Source organism: Engraulis encrasicolus, chromosome 9 (genome assembly GCF_034702125.1).
Source record: "Engraulis encrasicolus isolate BLACKSEA-1 chromosome 9, IST_EnEncr_1.0, whole genome shotgun sequence".
Lineage (NCBI taxonomy): Eukaryota > Metazoa > Chordata > Actinopteri > Clupeiformes > Engraulidae > Engraulis > Engraulis encrasicolus.
This window is the reverse complement of record NC_085865.1, coordinates 45,302,445-45,314,944: the sequence shown is the minus strand read 5'-3', so window position 1 is coordinate 45,314,944 and position 12,500 is coordinate 45,302,445. Positions and strand designations below refer to the sequence as shown.

Genomic DNA, 12,500 nt, shown 5'->3' with positions numbered 1-12,500 from the left:
TGATTTGATTGATTGATTGATTGATTGATTGATTGATTGAACCACTCCTGCAGTCCCATACCCCCCTGCCCCACCCCATTCCCATCAACCACCCCTACCATCTCACACCCCGGCTGCCCCACATGCCAAAAAAACCCACACAAATCACCACTGCACGGAAGAGAGGACCTAATGACCCCGACTGATATGCTCTGAGACCTGGACCCCCCTCAACTCTCCCCACTCCCCTCCCCCTAGCTGCCAAGAATAGTGATGTTTGCCAGGCCTTCTGCAATGCTAGCCATGCCACAGGAGACAACCCTGAGACGGCATGGAGACCTTGGATAACGTCCTCCTGTCTGGCCTGGCCCCTTTGCAGCGTTGAGAGTAGAGTAAACGCAAGTAAACACTGGACTCACTCATCTATCGTATTTCTCGGAAATTAGGTTATGCGCCTCCGAAGAGTGCTTGCCCACCGCACCTACACTCTGCACTTACTTCACAATATAGTTTATTAATACAACTTAACATCCCCATTGCCCCCATCACACTTCAAGAGTACATGATTTGTTTACAATACGGTGTATGAGTGCACTGGAGGAAATTCATTTTTACAGTGAATTACTGTGATTTGTCACCTCATTTACGCAAATTCTTATGTTTGTATTACTATGCATAGATATTCCACAGACATGACAGCAACCTCACTGTAATCACCAGAGTCAGTAGTTTACCCAGAGCTGTTATATGTTAATTGATTTGTTATCGTTTTACTTGATTTGTTATTTAAATGCAACTGAGTTTTGTAACTTGTGCCGCACTTGGACAGGACGCCCTTGTAAAAGTATTTTCCTGGTAAAATAAAGGTTACAGTATAATAAAAACCCCAAAACATCCAGCAGCACTTCTAACCAGTTGTAGCAGGTTTTGGAGTTGGTTATGAGTATTTATTTGTCCTGTAATGACCAGTCGTCCAGACAGTCACTCCTTTGAGTCTTGTTTGGGGAACAGAAAGCCCTAACAGGAAATTGTTGAAAGCAGATCTTAGTAAATGTCGTCATGAAAGGGCTCTCTTGCCACACCGCGGGCCATCCCAGATGTTGTTGCATTCTCACGCCGGCCCTTTAAAAAATTGCAGTGTTGTCAGATGTTATTCGGGCAGAAATAAAGTGGAATTTTCCACCTGTTAAATGGCATGGAAATGTCATGGAAAACGGCACGATGAAGGAGGGCTTGTTTTTACATTCGGGAAAAGTACTGCCACTACTTAGGAGTTACACTGTTAGATTTAATGTGTTTTAAGCATCAGCTGAATATTTTGTTTCACCATAGATTAACTCAAAAAGTTATGGATGGATTTTGATGTTGTTGGAAATAACAAAAGGAACAAATGATTCAATTGTGGTGGTGATCAGGGATTTTTTAAAAGTTATATTATAGGCATAGATAGGATTCCACAGTGTGTAGATGTTTGGCATCAATGACCCCATGGCCTTGGCAGAGGTTTGCAGTTGCACTCTCTGAGTGCTTCAAGTCATATTTATGTGTCCCTGTGATGCTCTGATGTATTTATTAGAGACTGAAGTAGACACATCTTTGCTCAACTCTGCTATAGAACCACCCCTTCATGCCCAGTTAAAGGGCAGTTTTATATACATATATATTGGGTCATGTTTGTTAAAATATCCTCAGGGGTTTTGGACGAAAAAATGGTTTGCATTGTGCAGCAGTAGTCCCCAGTTACTCTGCTTTCAGAAACCGCAGTTACCAACCATGCCAGCTGGGGGCAGCAGTGTGCTATTTTTTTGTGGAGGTTGACCAGTAGCTTGGATGGAAATTTTATATCACTGTGTTCTATTGTGAAAACTATCAACAAGCTGCTTAGTGGCACACCCAACAGGCAGCCTATAGCTTATGGAAAATTACAGCTATTACTAGGTCATTCACTTGGAAGTAAATGGGTAAAATGATGTCATGATACTTCATCAACCTGTAATGTATTGTAAGGAACACAGTTTAACCAAGTTATGATCCATTTGTTGAAACTGGATTCTCTGAAGCCACTGTGGTGGCAATGATCGTTGTGGTCAGTGTTTGAACAATGATATAATCTTCATAGGGGACGGTTACCGCGGTATACCCTGTTATACTAATACCTGCTAATACTGCATGCTAAGGCCTATACCTGAAATACTAACTCTTTTATACATTGGCGGAAATACATAGGACTGCATTCAGCAATACTTCCAATGCATGTGTACATTGGATGAGATTTTAAGGTTGTAGCTATATTCATTGTTTTTTGTCACATATAGACTACTAGTGGGTTGACTGATGGACTGATTCTCGAGTATTAGTTTTCACTCATGGTCAGATAGTTTTTGCATCTCATTGGCCTCCCAGCCACTCCCCAGAAGGACCATTACATTTAATGTAATAATAATCTAATGTAACCTTGCACTAATGCAGTGTCTAGTGCTGTGTAAGTGTGTTGGCCCTCTGTACTCTCTAAAATACCCCCCCCCCCTCTGCTGGCCTTAAAACTAGATGCTGATTGGCTGTTGGTGTTTTTTATGCTGTTGTTGTTGCTGTCAGATCGTGTGTGTGTGTGTGTGTGTGTGTGTGTGTGTGTGTGTGTGTGTGTGTGTGTGTGTGTGTGTGTGTGTGTGTGTGTGTGTGTGTGTGTGTGTGTGTGTGTGTGTGTGTGTGTGTGTGTGTGTGTGTATGCGCCAGGTATCCCCACCAAGGCAGTAACATGGAGAATATGGTACTTTGTTGGGCCCACATTCCGGGCCCCATAAATCAATTTTTTTTGTTACTGGTAAAAGTAAAAAAACCATTTCCTCACGGACAGGTTAAGGTTAGGGATTGTTTCGGTGTGGGCACGTTTGTGAAATTGTCTGTGTCTGTGTCTGTGTCTGTGTCTGTGTCTCTGCGGCTGCAAAAGAGAGGGAGAGACATCCAGACTCACAATTGATCTGATTAAGCATTTTATAGAGTCAATGATTCTCTGAATTCCTCTGTTTGCATTCTCAGCTGCCACCCATCATTAGTTATCTCCCAGTCAGCAGGAATGTCTTTCTCTTTCTCACGGCATCTCTCATGATGTCTTTTTCTCTGTCTCCCTCACTCTCTGTCCTTCACTCTGTCAGTCTCTCACACATGCAGGCAGGCCTACGTACACACTTATCACTTGCATACCTCCCCCAAAATCCACACCCATATGATCTGCATACAGTCACCCATCCTCCTCTCTGCTGTAGCTAGCCAATCATGTTTCATATCTCTGTCACCACAGTTGGGCCACTTTCGATGTGAAATAAAGTGATAATAACAGGGATTAAAGTTTTCCGTCGCTATGACGGATTTCCGTCAACTGGATTTTCGTTTGGACGGATTTCCGTCCTTATAATTCATGTCAATTAATTTACAATTTTTACTTTCCAACTGAACTCAAATCGAGAGCACTCCTGGTCATGAGAAGGGGAGGAAAGGTGTGTTTGGTGTACGGATATAGTTATACACGCCACCACCGGTGGTGTCATAGAACAGATTCACTCAGTAGTTTTGAGCCATCGTCTTCCGTGTTCCAAAAAAAAAAAAGTTCACGAGCGGTCAACAAATCAGTTGCGGGGCAGCGCGAGAGATTAAAACAACAAATAGCCAACATTGTTGCTGATGGCAGAAAAGAAAATAAGTGTAATACTATGTCTTTAAAGTGCAATGACCATCATTAAACGAGTTGGACTGATATTCCAATATGGGCTAATAATAATGCATATGCATGGAATGCATAGCTGGAAGAAGGTAGGACACGTTTCCATTATCATTGCACCTGCCGTGGTGGATAGTTAGAAAAAAAGAATAGTTTACTTCGACTGCGCATGATATCCTTTTCATGAAGGGTTTTCCTTTTAAGCATTGTGACTTTTACTAACATTATTCATAGCCCCAATGGGACGGCTATCATTGGCAGCTAGCTAGGATATACCGTGCGTAATACCATGCGTTTCATCCTCAAAGTTTAGCGCGTTTGACTGGCTACGTGTAGAACTAGCTCTAGTTGTCTTTCTGACAATTTACAGTCTAACCTGTAATCATAGCATATTAACTTTGTTGTTGTCGATATTTTTGCTAACTGGAATAGTGTGCAGCAACAGTTGTGTGTGTGCTTGTTTTTGAGTGGCTCAACGTCTGTGCCCATCTTCTCGGACTATACGCTTCGTTTGAGTTCAGTTATTTGCGCACTCTAGACTGATAGGTGGGTGATTTGCCTTGATTCGAGTGGAAAGTTACGCGACAAGCTTGGGAAAGTGTGTTACTTTCGATAGACGTATGTCTGTGACTGTGTCGTGTCTGCTTGTGTCGTGTCAGCTTGTAGGAGAGAACACGGGTGCGTGTAGGAATCGGGGACGTTTTTTAAATAACTGATAAGCGTGTGCCTGTCACCGCACATCGAGAAGCAAAAACGTACCGGTAGCCATAGGTTTTCAAAACGGTAGAACACAAGAGGTAGACTACCGCACCCTGTTTGTAAACGTCAACGTCAAGTTATCTGTAACAGGATGAATAGTGAAAATCATACAAAATAACCAACTAGTTTTCTCCCTCTGATTGCTATGACCAGTGCATTATTTTTTAAATGTCAGAAATACTGCAAGCAATGCGCACCAGTGCTTTCACCAGAACAGTGTTGCCCATTCTGATGGGAAAGACAAAATATACTACTACTACAAAAAAAACCATAATGGGATCACTGTATCAACGCATTGCAATTCCAAGTCAATAATTCTGTGATATCAGCTAGACCATTTTGAAGCAACACTCATTGTGAATCCATTCTGCATAATGTTGTGAACAATTCATAAACAATGGGTAGAAATAAGAGGAAATAACCAAAACATGCCCCAAATTGCAGTTCAATGTTTGCAGTCTGATATATCCATTATCCCTCCATTCTCGGCCAGTTCCAGTCAATCTGGTGGCCTAGGCCTGTCCCCTTTCCCTCTTTCCTTTTTCTTGTATTTAGAAATTGGCATCTGTAAACATAGCATTGTAGGCCTACATCTGATTGAGCACATCTGATCTAGTACCTACAGGTACATTCATACTGAGGGAATATATAGGCTTACTGAGTGTATAATGAATATTCATTGTTATTGTGAAGTGTAAAGTTTTATGTTGGTTGAAGTTCTGATTTTGTGGCACTTTTTGGTATTACTGCTGCCCTCAAGACATAGGCCTATTCTGCTCTTGGCGACTGCCCTGTCTACCTATGCCTAGTGCTGGCTCTGGCACCATTCCTTGCATAAAACCAGTGTATGTTTCGTTATGAGGGCAGAGTCTGGCTACATTGGTTTTCGTAGGGTTACGGAGTGATACTCGATCGGGTGCCTAACCGGCAAAAAAGTTCAGTCAGATGACTTTTTTTTGCTTTAATCCCTGTAATTAGATTGCACTCCTTTTCATTCAACCAGTGCACCTATTCTCTAAACTATTTTAATATTTCAGAGATGAGCCAAAAAGGTACAGTGTGGTGTTTGGACGAGAACTGATTTTGTGATGGGAAATAAACGTGTGTGTTTACGTCATGGCCTTGCGGCTTAGGTAACATGCAGCATCACAGGCTCAAATCCATTGACTGCCACCAGCAGGTCTCAAGCATGGTTTAAACTTGCAAATGTTTGTGAGTTTGTGAGTACCTGACCTTTGTAAGCTGGTCAAACCTGAAATAGTATGTTGTGGAAATGTCAAATAGCAACAGTAACATGTCGTCAACTTGCTAAGGTAAGGCCCTACTGCGGTTCTAATGCTAGGGCACTGTGCTGCTACGCCACTGGGCTGCTACACCAGCAATCTCCCCATTCATTTCCCGTCACTCCTTAACTGAATTCTCACAAGAATAAAATCATAAAAAATGAATGAAGCAGCCCAACACTAGATTTTGTAAGTTCTGCTTACAAAACTTGCTTTATATTTTACAGAGTGAGGTACCACTGAGCATTCGGTCCCCACACACTGCTCCCTAGAGGCCGTTGTCATGGCTGCAGCCTGCTCATGTGTGTGATTGGTTAAACACAGACTCATGTTTCGTGTGTGTTCTTGTACTTAGCAATCGCTGTGACAGATTGCAGCTGTTTGTTTTGTTTTGTTTAAATATCCTAGAAGGATGAAAGTATCGCACACACGAAGGTTCTGGCCTCTTTCAGGCGTGCTGCGTTTTTTTTAAATATAGTACATACTGTATATTTGTTAGGGCTTTTTACCCTTTATTTGATAGGACAGTTGGAGATGGTGACAGGAAGTGAGTGAGAGAGAGAGATGGGGAAGGATTGGCAAATGACCCGGACCGGAATCAAATCCGGGTCACCGGCGTAGTAACCCAGTGCCCTACCGTTAGGCCCCGGCAGGGCCAGGCGTGCTGCTTGTTGCCTTGCATTTGCAGTGTCGACTAGTAGGCTATGTGTTAATGCGTTGATGCTAAGCCTGCCTATGCACACATGACATTTGAAGTTTGTTGAGTACACTGCCAAGCACAGCATACGAAAATGCTAAATGAATGCAGTTCATTATTCATTTATCATCTTTGCAGCCTGCCTCCCATGATGATTGATCGTGGTGTCATTCTGATTGGGTGGAGGGGCTAGAGGGCAACCCAAGGGCATTTAGCAGTTGTGAAATCACGGTCATTTGAGTAAACCCCCTAACCCTAACCCTAGAACAAAAACTCCTTAAAGCCTACAGGTTCACAGTGTCATGACCTTTATTTGATTTCTCTCCCATGTGGATTCCCCTCCTTCCCTTTTTGCAACACTTTCGTTTTTTTTCCTTTTGTTTGCTGTTAATACAATCTTAATCCAGCAAAACAGTCACTCTGAACACATCAATCAACCCCGAGCAAACATCTCTTAACTAATCAGCTTTCTAAAACACACAAGCCAAAAGCCTGGCGTCTGTTGTTAGTCTGTCTGCTCAGGACCTGTGATTACAAAGGGCACATTTGTGTTTTCAGGGTTTTCTCGTGTTGTCCTATTTAGCAGACAGGGATTTAATCAGAGTAAACAGAGGTATGAACTGCATTTAGGAGGGGGAAAAAAATCTGTTTCTCCATTTTTTTTATTTTTTCATTTCAGTGTACAGTATGCTGATTTATGGAACCACAAGAGATGCACAGGCAAGTAGCCAAGGCTACATACAAATGTGTTAACGATCATCGATAAAGAGTCACTTTCTGGACATTCCAAATGTTTAGAGTCATAAATATTGTCATTTGCTCCTTACTTAGAATTGGATAGAATGTTTTCACCACAGAAGAACAAAAATTAGCTGAATGTTTCTAATTTACAGTTGACAGGCGTCAGGATCCTTTAGCTTAGTTCCAGAGTAGCAGCAGAGGAGCCTATCCTTAAGGCTGCCTTTCAGAGTGATGGGTAGGCAAGGCAGGCCAGCAGAGCACCCCCTTGGCCCTGGAAGACGGGATGCATTAGTAACCCTATCTCCCTGCCTGATGGATGCTATCCCAATAGCAGCTCTGGCTATTCTGGGAGCAGCATTGTGGCGTGGTACCGCTGTGTCCGGAATCGGATGAAATAGACTCTCCCGTGTGGGAAGATACGTTTCAGCAGACTGGCTGCTTTTGTGTTGTCATGGACTTTGAATAGGCCCAAGGTGTCCCCTCTGACAGTCTCAATACTTAACTGCCAGAACTCTTTACCCAGGTTAAATGGGACCTGTCTGTGTTTCTGAGGAGTACATATAGCCCTGATAGCTTATGTAATGTGCTGCTGTGGTGGCCTGTTGTTCATCCTTTGTTTCAGGCTTCTATCTCCAGAATAGGCTGTCTCCACAGCCTGAATCAGTTTCTGGCTGGCTGGAAATTCTTTGGGTTTATCAGCGATAAGGAATGACATTCCTTGCCCCCTGTCTATGCTTGTATTGTCAGCAGGTACTGATTGTTTTCCAGCTATTTGGGGGGCTGTTGGGACGCTGCCAGCACTGCCAGACATTAGCTCAGTCTACTGTCTGTGGGCATGCATATCCTTTGCCACAAAAGATGTGCCAATCTTCCAGAGATCTGGCATAGATCTGATGCAGCTACTTGTGGAACCATCTGGCCAGTTTGTATCTGGTTTTCCTGAGGCATTTATAGCTGGTCTGTGTGGAGCAGCCAACTTTGCACAAAGCAATATCCATTGATCTTTTTTGAACATTGCACCCTCCAAAGAGCACCAAATGATTTGAGGAATACTAGTTTAGCATTCTACCTACTCTTCATTTTGATCCATGTGTCTGGTTTGTAGGGACCTGTAAATTGTGAGTCTTACGAGAGGAAGTGTGTATTTGCTTGTTGCAGTTTAGCATACAGTAATAAGGCCTGACTTATTGCAGCCACATTTATAAGAGACATGGGATACGGTAGGCAATACATTGGCATATTGGCTTGTCATATTGGAGTCAAAAGAGATTGGTACTATAAAGCTCCAGGTGGATTTAATGGGGGTTCAAACCAATTGTTGCACCTGTACAGGGTGTGGGTGCAGCAGTTGTAACTGAGTGTTGTAACTGAGTGTAGTTCTAATTCATTAGTCAGATTTGTTCATGGGAGGAACCAGTTGTGTCCAGGTGCGGTTTGGGTTCATTGGGTGTCACCTTCAGAATTGGAGAGAGAGAAAGATTTGCCAGACCCCAGTGGATACAAATTCTCAAAATCTTAATCCATAACCACATCGCTTTGTGATATGTAACTGAAAAGACAGCTAAATATCCTCAAACTATTTCTGATCCATCCATATTCTTTTTTTGAAAAATATTTTGTAGGGCTTGCAGTGGAAGAGAGACAGGAAACGAGTGGGGAGAGAGAGACAGGGACGGACTGGCAAATGACCTGGGCCGCAATCGAACCCGGGTACCCGGGTCGCCGGTGTAGTAACCCAGTGTCTTATCGCTATGCCACGGCAGGGCCATCCATCCATATTCTTATAAAATCTGAAAAAAGAGTAAGTACTGACCCTCGCATGGGCCAGTAGAAATCATAGGATTAGGTGGTTTGGTGGACAATTCCCCTCAGTCCAGAGGATCCATTTGTCACCTCTTTGAGGCTGAAGGCATGCTGCTCATTCCATATCGCCTGTGACCAAGCATATCTCTCTACACAGCACTTCCTGGAAGACATGATAACCTTTCCAGAGGGTTTTCCCTACTAAGAAACCTCAATTAAATTAGCAATCCACACTGCCAGAACATCCAGACCACGCGAGACCTATTCTGTGGATGACCTTGACACAAGGTCAGTCTGAAGGTTTTGCATTCGCAGTGACGAGTTCCACGATATACACCATTTGTGAGGCTCTTGAGATGTTGTGTTATTAGTATTTTCATACTCGTGTTTAATGGCTGGTCAAACACAGGCATGCAAACTTGCCGCTTTTCGGCGAAATTCGCCGTTTTGAAATAAAAATGGGTCATTTCTGTGAATCGCGCAGATCCGAGGAGAAAATATTTGGGGGGGGTGTCGAGCGAGTTGAAATGTATACCGCAGAAAATGTCATACAGCTCAATGGCAAATTGCTGGAGAGATGCCACCACCGACAATGACTTTTGACCAATCACAGTATCTGTTTGTCGGCACAGCCAATAACAAGAACGAGCTCAATCTAAGTCCTCATACTTCGAAAGGAAAGAGCGCAAAACCCGGTGTTTTCTGGTCGGCTGGGCTGCGTAGTTATATCAAATGTCTTTTAGTTCTATAATATAGAGAGTTGTGTCCGACCATTTTCCCCTACCCAAATCCTGAAATGTGCCGTCTTTGGATTTAGCTCTAAACGTGGAAGTCTGCGTGGTTAGTGAACAGGTACCCCACACCTCACAGTTGGTTTAGTTGTTTTGCCTGATAATTTGACTCCGGAGCTTCCCTGCCCTCGTGAAAAATAATGTATTCTCATAAGAGCTCCGAAAGCTTGGTTACACGCACGTGTTCCTGTTATTCTGTTGTTTCGGTTAATGATTTGAAATGTCCATTTACGCTAACAGTAGAATAGTTTAGTTTCCGTTCGCTGTAGGCCTACTTGTTCTCCGGTTAAAGTCGATGCAAAGGACATCTGATTTCTGCGCGAGTGAATCCAACTTGGAGAGTTCAGCGGGAGAGTGCGCTAGGGGGGAAAAGTCTAAAGTAGCTACCGGGTAAAAAATATGGATAAAAAAAACAGGTGAAAAAAGCGCCTGTAGACTACGCGAGGCATGCAACATCGTGCATATGCTGCGGGCAGAGGGAAGGGAGAGAGAAGGCTGGGCCAGTCTAGCGTTTGACACAGGACAAATTGCAATAGTTGGCCAAATCATTCCAAGTTTTTGTTTAATCCGATTCCTTTGTAGGCCTATATCTAAATGACCTTAAAAAATGAACGATATTTAGTGAAACATACTTTTTTTCCAGGTCAAAGTTGGAGCGTTCCTATTCCTACTCATTTTTCTACAGGAAGACATTAAAAGAGATACTAGGTGAATAGGCTAAAATTTGAGTAGTTTGAGTAAAACTGCAGTAGCTAATTCAAACTTTGACAAAGATTTTTTTTGTAGCCTATTGCAAGTTGTCTGAAATATGATGATTAAATAGGCATGAGATGACAACCAGGCAAGTGTTGAGGGGGTGTTAGGAGACTGATGAGAGGAGGGGTGCTTATTGTCATTTGGGGGCATTTTGGCCTATTTTATTTTTTAATAGGCCTACTAAGGGTTTTGATGAGGTCAATGGGGTGTTGGGGAAACTTACTATGAGAACCACTGCTCTATCTTGATAAAAACCTATTTTATCAAGCTATCTACCCAACCCCCCATCAGACATGACAGCTAAGTCATGGAGTAGGGTTGGCAGTTCTCATGTTCACTGTCCCTTGGTCGCTAATAACTACAGTATGCTCAAAATTCACCATTTAAAGGCTTTTTAAGCTAAATCCTCTCCCCCCTAGTCTGAGACTGTTATACAAGATCATCCACTGCGCACAACACACACGTGTGCACCTGCGTTTGCGTGCGTGCACTGCGCCGCGCTCTTGTCACCTTTTTCACCCCTGACCTGTTTGCATGCCTGCAAACATGTATAGACATTTTGAAACCGCATTGCCTTGCTCATGAGTCATGATTTGGCGATAGCTTTGTTTGACAGACTGATGTACATCATTGCTGTGATTTCCCTTGTATTGTGTCATTGCAGACTCACATCAGTGTCATCAGATCAGCTGATCAGCCTTCATGGGTCACATATAGTAGAAGGTCTGTAAGAATTTGTGAAGGTCAAATCATACCTTCAATGTCATATCACAAGTCTAGCTGTCTGGCAACAGCAGTAGTAGCTTATACTACACTGTTCAATTAAAAAAGAATAATAATAAGTCAATGGCATACAGTAGGAATTAATGCACTTTAAGTCATCAGAGGTGAAAGGAATCATTGATGAACAAAGTAGAGAACAAGTATTATTGACTTGCATATCTATGTGCAGTTATTTGCCTGTTGCTTTGCTCAGCAATAAAATCATTCCATTGAAAGAAATAACTCAAACCGTGTCCCCTGTTTTGATAGCCAAATATTGACCTTTGCCCCGTCCAACATCAGCATGTAACAGAAAGACAAACATTCAGAGTGGTCACAACCACCAGACATTTATTTCAGGAAAAGGGCACACAATCTCTGTAGTGTTTGCTGAAATATGACAGGTTCTGTAGAGTACTCTGTATTGCCTGTTGTACTTGCTGTACTCTGAACCTCAACCGACATCAACTTAACCATGACTTTTTGTTTTAAATTGTTGGGGCCTATTGTGCCTTTATTACAAAGTAGATAGGAGCGTGGAGAGGAAAACGGACAAGAGTGGGAAAGAGATGGGGAAAGGCTGGGGCATTTGCCAGGCCGGATTCAAACCTGGGTCTCTGTGGACAATATGTCTGTAGGTATATGACAATGTGTATTAGTGCAGTGTGCCACTGGGGACCCAGTAGATCAGGGCTATTCAAATGTTGGCCCTGGGGCGAGATGCGGCCCTTGGGTGGGCAGGTTCTGGCCCCCCATAAGTTCACAACAAAATGAAAACAAATATGTGTGCTGTCTGTGGCCATGCATAATTTGCGATCACTAAAACTTCTGATTGAGGATATCTCTACTATTCATTCTCACGAGAGTGAAATCTTATCTAAAACAGTCTCATATGTAGATAATCCTAAAGCTACTAAGAAATAGAGAACCGAATATCTGTTCTGTCTGGAAAACTATTCACGTATTTAGCACCCTAACCTCAGGCACCGTGCTGCTCGCAGTTATACAGATTCTATGTTCAGCCCCTTCATTGGAGGGAATTTGAAAAACTGGCCCTTGGTGACTTTTAATGGAATACCCATTCAGCAGATAATGACAACATTTTCATTCTCTGTACACATAACATTTACACTGGAAATGTCCTAAGTCCCAAGTGTTGTGATTGTAGAGTTGCAGACAGTTGTGGCATTTTCAAGGTCAGTTTCATAGCCTAC

At 42.8% G+C, this 12,500-nt stretch overlaps 1 protein-coding gene across 4 annotated transcripts in view; it reads left to right on the top strand.

The window, feature by feature from the left end:
• Positions 1-12,500, top strand: part of slc12a7b (solute carrier family 12 member 7b) — a 117,968-nt gene that overhangs the window by 23,022 nt on the left and 82,446 nt on the right. The window lies entirely within an intron of this gene.